Here is a 12,378-nt window from a genome sequence, read left to right on the forward strand (position 1 = left end):
CACGTCCCACAAGTGACGCGGGCTTCGACGCCCACGTCACTTGTGGGACGTGGATGTAGTGTCCGACACCGACGGCCACATGTATCTCACACCCACGATACTTGCTATTTAGGGTTTCCTCTACCGCTCGGTGACCCTCGACAACCCTCGTTCCCGATAAAAAAAAGAGGAAGAAGAAGAAGAAAAAAAGAGGAGAAGAAAGAATAGAGGAGTTCTTACTCCTCTATTCTTTCTTCTCCTCTTTTTTTTCTTCTTCCTCTTCTTTTTTTATCCTTGAAGCGTTGTCGAGGCCACCCCAAACCCTAGAGAAGCAGCGTCGAGGCCACCCCAAACCCTAGAGAAGCAGCGTCGAGGCCACTAACTAATATTAGTTCTACGTTTGCCACTAATATATCCATCTGTCCTGTTTGAATAATAATTGCCATGTTGTAAATATTTGTAGAAACTATGGACACCGCCCGAGACGAAGTACAAGAAGAGTTGTTGGGGGACATAATCGCACGAGGAAGTGATGCCGTCTGCTCGTTGTTTTTCGACGACACCGATGGTCTAGAAGCAGCTGGCTATGATTATGATGGCTCCGGTTGTTGGGGAACGTAGTAATTTAAAAAAAAATCCTACGCACACGCAAGATCATGGTGATGCATAGCAACGAGAGGGGAGAGTGTTGTCTACGTACCCTCGTAGACCGACAGCGGAAGCGTTATGACAACGCGGTTGATGTAGTCGTACGTCTTCACGGCCCGACCGATCAAGCACCGAAACTACGGCACCTCCGAGTTCTAGCACACGTTCAGCTCGATGACGATCCCCGGACTCCGATCCAGCAAAGTGTCGGGGAAGAGTTCCGTCAGCACGACGGCGTGGTGACGATCTTAATGTACTACTATCGCAGGGCTTCGCCTAAGCACCACTACAATATTATCGAGGACTATGGTGGAGGGGGGCACCGCACACGGCTAAGAGAACGATCTTGAAGATCAACTTGTGTGTCCATGGGGTGTCCCCCTGCCCCCGTATATAAAGGAGCAAGGGGGAAGGAGGCCGGCCCTAGGAGGGGCGCGCCAGGGGAGTCGGAATCCTACTCCTAGTTGGAGTAGGTTTCCTCCTTTTCTAGTCCAACTAGGAGAAGGGGGGAAAGGGGGGAAGAGGGGAAGGAAGGGAGAGAGGGGCCGCGCCCCAAACCCCTTGTCCAATTCGGACTGGGCTTGGGAGGGGCGCGCGCCACCTCCTGGTCCTTCCCACTAAGGCCCATTAAGGCCCATTGCTTCTTCCTCGTATTCCCGTAACTCCTCGGTACCTCCGAAAATACCCGAATCACTCGGAACCTTTCCGATGTCCGAATATAGTCGTCCAATATATCGATCTTTACGTCTCGACCATTTCAAGACTCCTCGTCATGTCCCCGATCTCATCCGGGACTCCGAACTCCTTCGGTACATCAAAACATATAAACTCATAATGAAACTGTCATCGAAACCTTAAGCGTGCGGACCCTACGGGTTCGAGAACAATGTAGACATGACCGAGACACGTCTCCAGTCAATAACCAATAGCGGAACCTGGATGCTCATATTGGCTCCCACATATTCTACGAAGATCTTTATCGGTCAGACCGCATAACAACATACATTGTTCCCTTTGTCATCGGTATGTTACTTGCCCGAGATTTGATCATCGGTATCTCAATACCTAGTTCAATCTCGTTACCGGCAAGTCTCTTTACTCGTTTCGTAATACATCATCTCGCAACTAACTCATTAGTTGCAATGCTTGCAAGGCTTATGTGATGTGCATTACCGAGAGGGCCCAGAGATACCTCTCCGACAATCGGAGTGACAAATCCTAATCTCGAAATACGCCAACCCAACATGTACCTTTGGAGACACCTGTAGAGCTCCTTTATAATCACCCAGTTACGTTGTGACGTTTGGTAGCACACAAAGTGTTCCTCCGGCAAACGGGAGTTGCATAATCTCATAGTCATAGGAACATGTATAAGTCATGAAGAAAGCAATAGCAACATACTAAACGATCGGGTGCTAAGCTAATGGAATGGGTCATGTCAATCACATCATTCTCCTAATGATGTGATCCCGTTAATAAAATGACAACACGTGTCTATGGTTAGGAAACATAACCATCTTCGATCAACGAGCTAGTCAAGTAGAGGCATACTAGTGACGTTTAGTTTGTCTATGTATTCACACAAGTATTATGTTTCCGGTTAATACAATTCTAGCATGAATAATAAACATTTATCATGAAATAAGGAAATAAATAATAACTTTATTATTGCCTCTAGGGCATATTTCCTTCAGTCTCCCACTTGCACTAGAGTCAATAATCTAGTTCACATCGCCATGTGATCTAACATCAATAGTTCACATCTTTATGTGGTTAACACCCATAGTTCACATCGATATGTGACCAACACCCAAAGGGTTTACTAGAGTCAGTAATCTAGTTCACATCGCTATGTGATTAACACCCAAAGAGTACTAAGGTGTGATCATGTTTTGCTTGTGAAACAATTTTAGTCAACGGGTCTGTTATATTCAGATCCGTAAGTATTTTGCAAATATCTATGTCAACAATGCTCTGCATGGAGCTACTCTAGCTAATTGCTCCCACTTCCAATATGTATCTAGATCGAGACTTAGAGTCATCCAGATCAGTGTCAAAAATTTGTATCGACGTAACCCTTTATGATGAACCTTTTTGTCACCTCCATAATCGAGAAACATATCCTTATTTCACTAAGGATAATTTGACCGCTGTCCAGTGATCTACTCCTAGATCACTATTGTACTCCCTTGCCAAAAACAGTGTAAGGTATACAATAGATCTGGTACACAGCATGGCATATTTTATAGAACCTATGGCCAAGGCATAGGAAATGATTTTCATTCTCTCTCTATCTTCTGCCGTGGTCGGGTTTTTTGAGTCTTACTCAACTTCACACCTTGTAACACAGGCAATAACTCTTTCTTTGACTATTCCATTTTGAATTACTTCAAAAACTTGTCATGGTATGTACTCATTGAAAAACTTATCAAGCGTCTTGCTCTATCTCTATAGATCTTGATGCTCAATATGTAAGCAGCTTTACCGAGGTCTTTCTTTGAAAAATCCCTTTCAAACACTCCTTTATGCTTTGTAGAATAATTCTACATTATCTCCGATCAACAATATGTTATTCACATATACTTATCAGAAATGCTGTAGTGCTCCCACTCACTTTCTTGTAAATACAGGCTTCATTGCAAGTCTGTATAAAACTATATGCTTTGATCAACTTATCAAAGCGTATATTCCAACTCCGAGATGCTTGCTCCAGTCCAAATATGGATCGCTGGAGCTTGCATATTTTGTTAGCACCTTTAGGATTGACAAAACTTTCTTGTTGCATCATATACAACTCTTCTTTAATAAATCTATTAAGGAATGCAATTTTGTTTATCCACTTGCCAGATTTTATAAAATGCGGCAATTGCTAACATGATTCGGACAGACTTAAGCATAGATACGAGTGAGAAACTCTCATCGTAGTCAACACCTTGATCTTGTCGAAAACCTTTTTGCGATAATTCTAGCTTTTGTAGATAGTGACACTACTATCAGTGTCCGTCTTCCTCTTGAAGATCCATTTAATATCAATGGCTCGCGGATCAATGGGCAAGTCAATCAAAGTCCATACTTTGTTCTCATACATGGATCTCATCTCAGATTTCATGGCCTCAAGCCATTTCGCGGAATCTGGGCTCATCATCGCTTCCTCATAGTTCGTAGGTTCGTTATGGTCAAGTAGCATGACCTCCAGAACAAGATTACCGTACCACTCTGGTGCGGATCTCACTCTGGTTAACCTACGAGATTCGGTAGTAACTTGATTTGAAGTTACATGATTATCATCATTAGCTTCCTCACTAATTGGTGTAGTAGTCACAGGAACGGATTTCTATGATGAACTACTTTCCAATAAGGGAGAAGGTACAATTATCTTATCAAGTTCTACTTTCCTCCCACTCACTTCTTTCGAGAGAAACTCCTTCTCTAGAAAGGATCCATTCTTAGCAATGAATGTCTTGCCTTCGGATCTGTGATAGAAGGTGTACCCAATAGTCTCCTTTGGGTATCCTATGAAGACATATTTCTCCGATTTGGGTTTGAGCTTATCAAGATGAAACTTTTTCATATAAGCATCACAATCCCAAACTTTAAGAAACGACAACTTTGGTTTCTTGCCAAACCACAGTTCAGATTGTGTCGTCTCAACGGACTTAGATGGTGCCCCTTTTTAACGTGAATGCAGCTGTCTCTAATGCATGATCCCAAAACGATATTGGTAAATCGGTAAGAAACATCATAGATTGTACTATATCCAATAAAGTACAGTTATGACATTCGGACACACCATTATGCTGTGGTGTTCCAGGTGGCATGAGCTTGTGAAACTATTCCACATTGTTTTAATTGAAGACCAAACTCGTAACTCAAATATTCGTCTCTGCGTTCAGTTCGTAGAAACTTTATTTTCTTGTCACGATGATTTTCCGCTTCACTCTGAAATACCTTGAACTTTTCAGACTTATGTTTCATCAAGTAGATATACTCATATCTGCTTAAATCATCTGTGAAGGTCAGAAAATAATGATACTTGTCGTCAGCTTTAATATTCATCGGACCACATACATTAGTATGTATGATTTCCAACAAATGTGTTGCTCGCTCCATTGTTCCGGAGAATAGAGTCTTTAGTCATCTTGCCCATAAGGCATGGTTCGCAAGCACCAAGTGATTCATAATCAAGTGATTCCAAAATCCCATCAGCATGGAGTTTCTTCATGCGCTTTACACCAATATGACCTAAACGGCAATGCCACAAATAAGTTGCACTATCATTATTAACTTTGCATCTTTTGGTTTCAATATTATGAATATGAGTATCACTATGATCGAGATCCAATGAACCATTTTCATTGGGTGTGTAACCATATAAGGTTTTATTCATGTAAACAGAACAACAATTTATTCTCTTACTTAAATGAATAACCGTATTACAATAAACATGATCAAATCATATTCATGCTCAACGCAAACACCAAATAACACTTATTTTGGTTCAACACTAATCCTGAAAGTATAGGGAGTGTGCAATGATGATCATATCAATCTTGGAACCACTTCCAACACACATCGTCACTTCACCCTTAACTAGTCTCTGTTTATTCTGCAACTCTCGTTTCGAGTTACTAATCTTAGCAACTGAACTAGTATCAAATACTGAGGGGTTGCTATAAACACTAGTAAAGTACACATCAATAACATGTATATCAATATACTTATGTTCACTTTGCCATCCTCTTTATCCGCCAATCACTTGGGGTAGTTCCACTTCCAGTGACCAGTCCCTTTGCAGTAGAAGTACTTAGTCTCAGGCTTAGGACCAGACTTGGGCTTCTTCACTTGAGCAGCAACTTGCTTGCTGTTCTTCTTGAAGTTCCCCTTTTTTCCATTTGCCCTTTTCTTGAAACTAGTGATCTTGTCAACCATCAACACTTGATGCTCTTTCTTGATTTCTACCTTCATCGATTTCATCATCATGAAAAGCTTGGGAGTCGTTTTCGTCATCCCTTGCATACTATAGTTCATCACGAAGTTCTACTAACTTGGTGATGGTGACTAGAGAATTCTGTCAATCACTATCTTATCTGGAAGATTAACTCCCACTTGATTCAAGCGATTGTAATACCCAGACAATCTGAGCACATGCTCACTACTTGAGCGATTCTCCTCCATCTTTTAGCTATAGAACTTGTTGGAGACTTCATATCTCTCAACTCGGGTATTTGCTTGAAATATTAACTTCAACTCCTGGAACATCTCATATGGTCCATGACGTTCAAAACGTCTTTGAAGTCCCGATTCTAAGCCGTTAAGCAAGGTGCACTAAACTATCAAGTAGTCATCATATTGAGCTAGCCAAACGTTCATAACGTCTGCATCTGCTCCTGCAATAGGTATGTCACCTAGCGGTGCATCAAGGACATAATTCTTCTGTGCAGCAATGAGGATAAACCTCAGATCACGGATCCAATTCGCATCATTGCTACTAACATCTTTCAACACAATTTTCTCTAGGAACATATCAAAATAAACACAGGGAAGCAACAATGCGAGCTATTGATCTACAACATGATTTGCAAAATACTACCAGGACTAAGTTCATGATAAATTGAAGTTCAATTAATCATATTACTTAAGAACTCCCACTTAGATAGACATCCCTCTAATCCTCTAAGTGATCACGTGATCCAAATCAACTAAACCATGTTCGATCATCACGTGAGATGGAGTAGTTTCAATGGTGAACATCACTATGTTGATCATATCTACTATATGATTCATGCTCGACCTTTCGGTCTCCGTGTTCCGAGGCCATATCTGTATATGCTAGGCTCGTCAAGTTTAACCTGAGTATTCCGCGTGTGCAACTATTTTGCACCCGTTATATTTGAACGTAGAGCCTATCACACCCGATCATCACGTGGTGTCTCAGCACGAAGAACTTTCGCAACGGTGCATACTCAGGGAGAACACTTCTTGATAATTAGTGAGAGATCATCTTAAAATGCTACCTTCAAACTAAGCAAAATAAGATGTATAAAAAAATAAACATCATATACAATCAAAATATGTGACATGATATGGCCATCATCATCTTGCGCCTTTGATTTCCATCTCCAAAGTACTGTCATGATCTCTATCGTCACCGGCATGACACCATGATCTCCATCATCTTGATCTATATCAATGTGTCGTCACGTGGTCGTCTCGCCAACAATTGCTCTTGCAACTATTGCTATCGCAAAGCGATAAAGTAAAGCAATTATTTGGCGCTTGCATCTTATGCAATAGAGAGACAACCATAAGGATTTTGCCAGTTGCCGATAACTTCAACAAAACATGATCATCCCATACAACAACTTATATCTCATCACGTCTTGACCATATCACATCACAACATGCCCTGCAAAAACAAGTTAGACGTCCTCTACTTTGTTGTTACAAGTTTTACGTGGCTGCTACGGGCTTAGCAAGAACCGATCTTACCTACGCATCAAAACCACAACGATAGTTTGTCAAGTTGGTGTTGTTTTAACCTTCGCAAGGACCGGACGTAGCCACACTTGGTTCAGCTAAAGTTGGAGAAACTGACACCCTCCAGCCATCTGTGTGCAAAGCACGTCGGTAGAACCAGTCTCGCGTAAGCGTACGCATAATGTCGGTCCGAGCCGCTTCATCCAACAATACCGCCGAACCAAAGTATGACATGCTGGTAAGCAGTATGACTTACATCACCCACAACTCACTTGTGTTCTACTCGTGCACAACATCAACGCATAAAACCTAGGCTCGGATACCACTGTTGGGGAACGTAGTAATTTAAAAAAAATCCTACGCACACGCAAGATCATGGTGATGCATAGCAACGAGAGGGGAGAGTGTTGTCTACGTACCCTCGTAGACCGACAGCGGAAACGTTATGACAACGCGGTTGATGTAGTCGTACGTCTTCACGGCCCGACCGATCAAGCACCGAAACTACGACACCTCCGAGTTCTAGCACACGTTCAGCTCGATGACAATCCCCGGACTCCGATCCAGCAAAGTGTCGGGGAAGAGTTCCGTCAGCACGACAGCGTGGTGACGATCTTGATGTTCTATTGTCGCAGGGCTTCGCCTAAGCACCACTACAATATTATCGAGGACTATGGTGGAGGGGGGCACCGCACACGGCTAAGAGAACGATCTTGAAGATCAACTTGTGTGTCCATGGGGTGCCCCCTGCGCCCGTATATAAAGGAGCAAGGGGGAAGGAGGCCGGCCCTAGGAGGGGCGCGCCACGGGAGTCGGATTCCTACTCCTAGTTGGAGTAGGTTTCCTCCTTTCCTAGTCCCACTAGGAGAAGGGGGGAAAGGGGGGAAGAGGGGAAGGAAGGGAGAGAGGGGCCGCGCCCCAAACCCCTTGTCCAATTCGTACTGGGCTTGGGAGGGGCGCGCGCCACCTCCTGGTCCTTCCCACTAAGGCCCATTAAGGCCCATTGCTTCTTCCTCGTATTCCCGTAACTTCCCGGTACCTCCGAAAATACCCGAATCACTCGGAACCTTTCTGATGTTCGAATATAGTCGTCCAATATATCGATCTTTACGTCTTGACCATTTCGAGACTCCTCGCCATGTCCCCGATCTCATCCGGGACTCCGAACTCCTTCGGTACATCAAAACATATAAACTCATAATGAAACTGTCATCGAAACCTTAAGCGTGCGGACCCTACGGGTTCGAGAACAATGTAGACATGACCGAGACACGTCTCCATTCAATAACCAATAGCGGAACTTGGATGCTCATATTGGCTCCCACATATTCTACAAAGATCTTTATCGGTCAGACCGCATAACAACATACATTGTTCCCTTTGTCATCGGTATGTTACTTGCCCGAGATTCGATCATCGGTATCTCAATACCTAGTTCAATCTCGTTACCGGCAAGTCTCTTTACTCGTTTCGTAATACATCATCTTGCAACTAACTCATTAGTTGCAATGCTTGCAAGGCTTATGTGATGTGCATTACCGAGAGGGCCCAGAGATACCTCTCCGGCAATCGGAGTGACAAATCCTAATCTCGAAATACGCCAACCCAACATGTACCTTTGGAGACACCTGTAGAGCTCCTTTATAATCACCCAGTTACATTGTGACGTTTGGTAGCACATAAAGTGTTCCTCCGGCAAACGGGAGTTGCATAATCTCATAGTCATAGGAACATGTATAAGTCATGAAGAAAGCAATAGCAACGTACTAAACGATCGGGTGCTAAGCTAATGGAATGGGTCATGTCAATCACATCATTCTCCTAATGATGTGATCCCGTTAATCAAATGACAACACATGTCTATGGTTAGGAAACATAACCATCTTCGATCAACGAGCTAGTCAAGTAGAGGCATACTAGTGACGTTTAGTTTGTCTATGTATTCACACAAGTATTATGTTTCCGGTTAATACAATTCTAGCATGAATAATAAACATTTATCATGAAATAAGGAAATAAATAATAACTTTATTATTGCTTCTAGGGCATATTTCCTTCACCGGTGACCTAATGCCGGTGCAAGAAGGAGACCGTGAGGACGGCTCCGGTGACCCAATGCGGGTGCAAGAAGGAGATCGTGATAACGTCTCCGGTGACCGAACCGAGTCCGGCCAGGTATATATATTAGTTAAGCTTCTGCTGACTAGCTAATTGATGCATTCATTGTTTTGGTATGTACACATATTAATTAAGTCTTTGTTATTTTTTCTAGCCCTTCGTATCAAGCACAACTTCGGTAAAGAGACGAGGCCCGAAGAAAAAGTTGAGCTCGGATGAAAAGTTTGAGATCATAGCAATCGCGCCCGACGGCCAACCGATTGAACCCCTCCGGAAAAAGAGCGCATTTGTTGCTCAGTGTGGGGTTTTGGTTAGGGACAAGATCGCGATCAACATCCAGCAATGGTTAAAGCCGGCTACAGAAGACCCTGAGGTGTCTTATGTCAATGATATGCAGAAAACTGATCTTTGGACTGAGCTGAAGTCAAATTTCACCCTACCGCAAGAGGATGATCCGGAGAAGCCAGTTAAAGAGCAATTAATCAAATCTTTTGCTCTTAAGAGGATGGCAGAACTATTCAGGAGGTGGAAGAAAGAGCTGAATAAGTTTGTCGAAAATAAAGAGACACCAGAATTCAAGGGCAGATATGAGAAGATCAGAGATCACTGGCCCGCATTTGTGGCCCACAAGACATCGGAAAAGAGTAAGAAGATGTCGGCGACAAACAAGCAAAATGCTGCGAAGAAGAAGCATCACCATCGCACGGGGTCAGGTGGCTACCTCGTAGCCCGGCCTAAGTGGGCCAAGACTGAGAATGATCTGGCTGATAAAGGGATCGAACCAAAGACAATTAACTGGCCAGACCATTGCCGGACTTGGTTCTTCGGGGCTGGCGGAACCTTGGACCCTGTATGAGGGAAGTGCATTTGGACGAACGATCAAATGGACATACCAGTCAAGAAGCTTCAACAGTATATCAAAGCAGCGCAGCAAGGGACGTTCGTTCCAGACAGAGAGAACGACGAGCTCACAATGGCCCTCGGGAATCCTGAGCACCCTGGACGGACGCGAGGCACGCTAGGCTCCATTCTGTGGAAGGTTGGGTTTCCGGACGCAGGCGGTTACAAATGCCAGGAGAGGAGGAAAAAAGTGCAGCAGACCCAAATGCAGGCGCTGCAAGCAAGGGTACAAGCGATAGAGGAACGAGAAGCAAATCGCAGCAAACGAACTGCCGAAGCTTCCCCCGAAGCTACCCCGCCATCTTAGCGGAGAAGTAGCGTGGCTTCCACCGAGCTGCTTCAGCCGGAGCATGTCTTGACGGCTCCTGCCAGCTATCCCGTGGATGCTATCACGGAGTCTCAAAATTGCCACCTTATGACGCAATGGATTAATATGAAGGTCAAGGCGACTGTTGGCTCTGTTTTTCCTACTGAACCCGGCAGAACTTTTCACTGCCGGCCGATTCCAGAAGGATATGCTAGGGTGATGGTGGATGAAATAACGGAGGGATTTGAGGACCTCCAGCTTGACCACCCTACCGGTGAAGGGGAGACTCGGCTGGGTTCTGCTCTGAAGACTCCATGCCTATGGCGGAAGGAGCTCATCAACCTTCCGAACTGGACGCCTCCGCCTCCTCCTCCTCCTCCAGCGAGTCAGGGCACTCCGCCTCCTCCACCGCCTCCTCCTCCGGCGAGTGACAATCAGGGCACTCGGCCGGCTCCTTCTCCGGCGCGTGGCGGCACTCCGCCTGCGCCGGCGCGCCCAAGCAGCCAGCCTCCTCCTTCTCCGCCTCGTCAGCAAGGGCGGAAGAGACCTGCCACCGCTCCGGCTGCTCCGGCGCGTCGTAGTCCTTCTCCTCCGCCTCGTAAGCAAGTAAAGAAGACAACCGCTCCGTCTGCTCTGCCGGCGTCTAGCAGTACAGCCAGAGGCGGGAGGACATACAGATTCGGTCCTTCTTTGAAGACTCCATAGAAGTTACCATACGAGAGGACCCCGGAGGAGAACGCCGAGATCGCGCGAGAAGAAGTGAGGAACTTCTTTAAAGGGGTGAAAGCAAAGAAACATCCACCTCCGGAGGAGAAGGTAGATCCGGTGAAAGCGAAGCGCACTCTGGCTGCCCTGACAAAACCACCCAAGTCTCCGCCAAAAGGAAACTATGAGCGCATTATTGGAAAGGAATTTGCCGAAGCGGAGCGGTCGGGAAGTACTATCAGTGATCAAAGGCTGAAAGAACGACGAGCTGGGAAACAAATTGCACAGCTCGGCGAACAAGCGAAGCAATCGTGCCCCCCGCTCAAGGTTCCTAGCGACATCGTCGCTAATGATCCGAGGATGGTGCCCGTTTATAGCAATCTTGGAGATTACCTGCCCGACGATGTACATTATGATTTCATGGAGGTGCAGATACAAAGATACGAGTACGGGAAGCCTCTCGTCAAAGATGAAAGATCTCTATCAACGATGATGCGAAGATTGCATGATTGGTACTTGAAAATCTGCAGAGAGTCTGGGGGGAGGAGTACTTTGTATGTGAGAGTTAAAAAGGAGCATTACCTCATTGGAATTGATCTGTTGCCTGTTCCATTTGAGGAGTTCTTTCAGTTTTTCAATCAATTGGCCCTCAATAAAGCAACGGTCACCTGCTACTGTCTGTAAGTAGTACTACTTCTATCATTAAGTCTCTCTATATAGCTCAGCTAGCTCTTTCATTGCATGTATCTATAATTATCCTCACTATATTATGCAGATTGAAGATCATCGAATTGAAGAAACGACAAATCGGTGATATTGGGTTCATTAACACAAATATCATAGATGCAACTCAGGTTAAAATTCATGCCGCAGATACCGAGGCCAACTTGCTACGATCGTTGGTAATAAATGAAAACAAAGATATAATACTCTTTCCTTACAACTTCAAGTGAGTGTTACTGTCTTGTGCGTATTCGGTTTCCCTTATATATTAGTCAAGGTTATAGTAATGTAATTGATGAGTTATGCATGCGTGTGCATTTTCCACTATATTCTCCTAGAGATTAAGCTTGAGCAGGGACTAGTAGCCGTCTTAGACTCAAGACGAAAAGATCCCCAGGACTATGCGGACATGACTCAAATGCTCGAGAAGTAAGTTAAATCGATCATTATCCACCATATCAGCAACTTTGTTCATTTCCTGATATATCAAGTAATTGTTTTCTTTGTCTGGCAGGGTTTGG

Source organism: Triticum dicoccoides, chromosome 2A, assembly GCF_002162155.2.
Source record: "Triticum dicoccoides isolate Atlit2015 ecotype Zavitan chromosome 2A, WEW_v2.0, whole genome shotgun sequence".
Taxonomy (NCBI): domain Eukaryota; kingdom Viridiplantae; phylum Streptophyta; class Magnoliopsida; order Poales; family Poaceae; genus Triticum; species Triticum dicoccoides.